We start from the raw sequence: 5,479 nt of genomic DNA on the forward strand, positions 1-5,479 counted from the left end.
ATTAAGGCGCGGATTTTTGATGATTGATCTTTATGTGGTGATATATAATGATATAAGTTGATATGGTTAAGCATAAACTAAACTTAACTAATTAAACAATAATTAAACAATAATTGAATTCTTAATCTTGAGGAATATTAAATATATAAAAAATATATAGTACATAAAGAATTAATGTACTGTGAAATAATTATAATTATAATTATAATTATAATATGAACTGTTCTAATGAGACATTTAATTACATTACTTAAATGAGATATTAGTTACTTGGTTAAACTAAGATGAATTAAGTGAACCAGAAGCTTACTTATTTGAAAGGATTTATTGGGAGTTAATTCTTAATACACTAAAATAATTGAAGATCAGGATGCATTCAATGGTGTTGTGTTGATTCTGATAATTCTTCTGAAACAAATTGGAACCTATTATAGGCATATTTATATACATTGTGTGGAAGAAAAATTTATTATGTGAATCAATCTCCTTGAACAATCGAAAATAGGAGATAGTTTGCAACTTAACTCATAATTTTTGGAGGTCCAAAACATATGTTACTCCTGTGTAAAGTAAAGTAGTGTCTTGCACATTGATTACTGTTTTGGATGACTTGTGTACGGATTTTACGACATAGTTCTCTCAACAACTCTGAAAATGAAGATAAAATAAATTAATTAAATAACTAGTACTAATATCTAAGAATTATACATTACTATCGAGAACAATATTCGAACTATTAAAATAGGATAAGTAAATAATTTACTTGAGTAATTTATATACATACGTGGGTATTAATTGCTGATAAACTTGATTTATGTGACGTGTCATCTCAAGATGGAAATAGGTTGCAGACTTTTGAGTGGTTGCAGGATCTTTCTTCTTCTTCCTTCATATGCAATACATGATTATTATTTTCAAGAATGAGATAAATGACTTACTTGAGTGTTTTGTTTAACTTGTGCATTGAACAATGCTGAAAATTAAATGAAATAGCATTAATATTTAATATTATGCGATGCACTAGTGAACTATTTGAACATTATTAAGTTTGAAATTATAATAAGTAAGATAACTTATATACACACGGACTTCCTCGTATAACATATGCTAAATGCACATTAAGTGCGTGGACAAACTTATAAAGAAATAGTTTAATTAATTAAATGACATACGTCATACAAGGTCTATAACTTTATATATATATACATATACATATTTTGTGTGAATAATAAGATCTACACTATCGTGAACAATCTATTTGAACTATAAATAGGATAAATAACTAACTTGAGCATTTATAAGGATAAAAGAAAGATTATTCTTTTCTTTTCCTCATTAATTTTGCCTGTGATGGACTTCGATGCATTATCTTAACGACTCTGAGAAGGAAAAATAAAATAAACTAGCATTATATTGTGCATTGCATTGGGTTTACTACTTGAACATTCAAATGTTAAACTCACAATAAGTATAGTATAATTTATATACGTACGTGTGTATTAATTGCTGATAAACTTGATTATGTGACGTGTCATCTCAAGATGGAAATAGGTTGCAGACTGTTGAGTGGTTGCAGGATCTTTCTTCTTCTTCCTTTTATATGCAGCATATGAATGTTTTCAAGAATGAGATAAATGACTTTCTTGAGTGTTTTGTTTAACTTGTGCATTGAACAACACTGAAAATAAAATGAAATAGCATTAATATTTAATATTATGCGATGCACTAGTGTACTATTTGGACATTATTAAGTGTTGAAATTATAATAAGTAAGATAACTTATATACACACGGACTTCCTCGTATAACATATGCTAAATGCATATTAAGTGCGTGGTCAAACTTATAAAGAAATAGTTTAATTAATTAAATGAAATACGTTATACAAGGTCTATAACTTTATATATATATACATATACATATTTTGTGTGAATAATAAGATCTACACTATCGTGAACAACCTATTTGAACTATTAAATAGGATAAATAACTAACCTGAGCATTTATAAGGATAAAAGAATGATTATTCTTCTCTTCCTCCTCATTAAATATTGAAGGAACTATATATAGGCTGTAATTGTGCTCCGGTGTGGTATCCTGAAATAAACCAGAAACTTTAGCATATTAATATATGGTTTATAACTAAGTGTTAGATAATAAATATTTCTACAGTATCGAGAACAATACAATATTTGAATTTAAAATAAATAAAATAGGATAAGTTTACTCTCTTGTTTACTTATTGAATTAACTTTGCTAAGAATACTGACTGGAATTTAATATCATGTGTCATATTATATTATATGCTTGATACATACCAAGTGCGTCGACAAATTTACAAGGAAGCTGATTGAACTAAATAATTGATATATGTTACGCAAGATATGTGTGATAAGTGACTGTTGGAGCGGAGGATGTACATCTGTCACTGAAGGATGATTAATGGCCCCGTTGATGCATTTGGAATCGTGTCAGAGGTCATGGTGTCCTGATTGAATGGAATTGCTGTCCTCCCTGGGATTGACTTGCAGGCTATGAGGTGGAGTTCTCTTTAAGTACTGTGCTGAAAATATAAGATAAGTGAAATTAATAACTGTTGTGAAGTGTAATTAATTAACTTCAGGCTATTTCACTATAACTTATTTTAGCTTACAATTATACTATTCAGATTAAACTAATAATATATCATGTACTGTAATTGGTGAATTATTTGGACTTCATTAAGAACTGAATTTAAACTTAATCTAATTTAAAGTTAAATATAAGATAACTTATATTCAGAAAACGTGAGTTAATTGATGATTGACAATAAAATCATAATTTCTTGTGAATGTGTCATATGTAAATGGAAATAGCCTGACAGTTTGCCATGTTTGGATGCAGGGTTTTCCTTTGATGGACACTGCTGTTTATGTACTAATATTAGACGACATTGAATTTGCTAGTCGTTTATGAATAATTAGTGGAATATACTATCATATGATATATGTTGAAATTTCACTAAGTGAGTAGACAATAATTAATAATTGACACATATGACAATTGGATCTGCTTGTGTATATTGTCATCTGAGGGTGAATAATGGCTCCATTGATGCATCTTGTCTCAGAGGTTTTGATGCCCAGTATGTATGGAACATGCTGTGTCCTTTGGGATTAGATCACAGATTATGAGTATTATGTGGAGTCTTCATCATCGAGGCATTTACTGAAATATAAATAAATGAAAGTTATTAACTAAGATATGAAGTGTATAAAAGAACATTTATAGTATAAGCTAATTCAGGCTGTTATAACTTTATAACCTTATAACTTTATACACTTTACAAATTACAATATTAGATTAGATTAATTTAGAATAGTAAGAAAGTTAGTTTTTAAGTAATATATGAGAATCTATTATCATCATCATATATAATTAGACGATATATAACTTGTTAAATACAAGCTAATTCAGGCTGTTATAACTTTATAAATTTTATAAACTTTATAAATTACAATATTTAGATTAATTTAGAATAGTAAGAAAGTTAGTTTATATAATATATGAGAATCTATTATCATATATAATTAGACGATATACAACTTGCAGAAGGACTTGAATTATAATTAGTATGTCAGGATGTTGGAATGAGTGTGTGATTATGTGGTCACATACTTTTCTGCTCTGAAGTTGTGCGGTTGCCTTATCAATTGAATTATGAACTTTGAACTTTATGATTTTCTCATTCATTTTGGCCCTGATAAATATAAGAAAAAATATAAGAGGTTACTGTTAGAAGAAGATTTTATAATACAATAATAGTAACAATTAAATTATACATACTTATGTGATATGATAAGATTGATAATGACAACCTATAACTTTACTCATTCCTGTTAAATTAGAGAGACTATAAACTCTTGCGCCATGATATGTGTAGGTCTGCGTGACATTTTATGGTTGCGTGTGCCTCTTTGTGACTGATGTTGAAGTTTTATATTTCATATTATGGTAGCCTTGGGAGATTCTCTCCATACATTGTCGTTCCTAGAATATATGAAATCATATGAGAGCATGAGGTAACCTCTCTTAATAATAATAACAACTATTACAGAAACTTACAATTTAATATTTCAATTAATGATTTATAAGGGTTTCTGTAATATTAATAAGGCTGAATTACTTACCGCAATTTGCATATATCATGAATACTTATGTTTGATAATGTCCCAATGACATTACTTGGGTATCTTACTGATACTTGCGTTACTGTATTCTTTTCATTCATTTTGGCCCTTGATAAATATAAGAAGTATAAGAGGTTACTGTTAGAAGATTTCATAATACAATAATAGTAGTAATTAGATTATATATTTATGTGATATGATAAGATTATTAATGACAACTTATAACTTTACTATTATTGTTAATTAGAGAGACTATAAACTCTTACGTCATGATATGTGTAGGTCTGCGTGACATTCTTTTATGGTTGCGAGTGCTTCTTTGTGGCTGATATTGAAGTTTTCATATGATAGCCTTGAGAGATTCTCTCCATACATTGTTGTTCCTCGTAGAATATATGAAATCATATGAGAATATGAGGGAACCTCTCCCTTAATAATAATAACAATTATTGCAGAAACTTATGCTTTTATATATTAATATTGATAACTGTCTGTTGTTAATCTATTTAGTTAAATAATAATTATTATAATTATAACTACAATTTAATATATCAATTAATGATTTATAAGGGTTTCTGTAATACTAATAAGGCTGAATTACTTTACCGTAATGTTGCATATATCATGAATACTTATGTTTGATAATGCCCAATGACATTACTTGGCTATTTTTCCGATACTTTTGTCACTGTGCACTGCAGTTGCTAATTAGACAGAATACACAATTTATAGAAGGTACTATTTATACACGTATATTTTACGCTGCACTGCAAAAGTGTCATAACAGCAAGTGAGGTTATGGTCTCTCTTGGAGAGTTTTCCTTTGGAATATTGTATTAAGTCACAAACGGACATTGATGCGCCATCTGTTGATGAGTGTCAATGCCCGGTTGCCAAGGTGCTGAACAGCCATAGATTATAATATAGAAGCGAAACTAAATATTCTTAAGTGCGTTAGTAAAGTCACTAGATCTGGGGGAAAGCCTGATAATTGAACAAACTCAGGTTTTCTCATGTTCTATCTTATATTGGAGTATTTTATACTTATATATAGGTGATTTCTTCTTATATATAATCAATAAGAGATTATTAAGTATAAATTAATATAATCTATAAATGAATAAATTAGTAAACTTTAATGTAAGATATATTAATAGGCGATTACATAAATAGTATTGAATAGCGTGCGGCTGGTCTTTGAATTTAAGAAGACCTAATATTAGATAATAGTACTGTTTTTATTATCTTTTGTTCGTTTAATATTAATATTAATATCAGTTGTTATTTAGACAGAATACACAACTTATAGAA

The 5,479-nt window shown here is 28.2% G+C and overlaps 1 long non-coding RNA gene across 8 annotated transcripts; it reads right to left on the reverse strand.

Moving 5' to 3' along the window:
• Nucleotides 1–306: 306 nt before the first annotated feature.
• On the reverse strand, nucleotides 307–5,047 carry LOC114927932 (uncharacterized). 8 transcript variants are annotated; one of them, XR_014924931.1, is made up of 10 exons: nucleotides 4,775–5,047; nucleotides 4,435–4,670; nucleotides 3,825–4,276; nucleotides 3,657–3,738; nucleotides 2,318–3,206; nucleotides 1,995–2,096; nucleotides 1,493–1,678; nucleotides 1,288–1,379; nucleotides 785–973; nucleotides 307–648 (listed from the first exon to the last, which is right to left on the reverse strand). It is a non-coding gene; the product is annotated as an uncharacterized LOC114927932 (long non-coding RNA). The 8 variants fall into 8 exon arrangements; XR_014924930.1 differs by having other exon boundaries at nucleotides 1,995–3,206; XR_014924927.1 differs by lacking the exon at nucleotides 3,825–4,276 and having other exon boundaries at nucleotides 2,377–3,206; nucleotides 4,775–5,045.
• Between the last annotated feature and the right edge of the window lie 432 nt (nucleotides 5,048–5,479).

Source organism: Nylanderia fulva, unplaced genomic scaffold (genome assembly GCF_048542155.1).
Source record: "Nylanderia fulva isolate GAGA-0341 unplaced genomic scaffold, ASM4854215v1 Scaffold27, whole genome shotgun sequence".
NCBI lineage: Eukaryota > Metazoa > Arthropoda > Insecta > Hymenoptera > Formicidae > Nylanderia > Nylanderia fulva.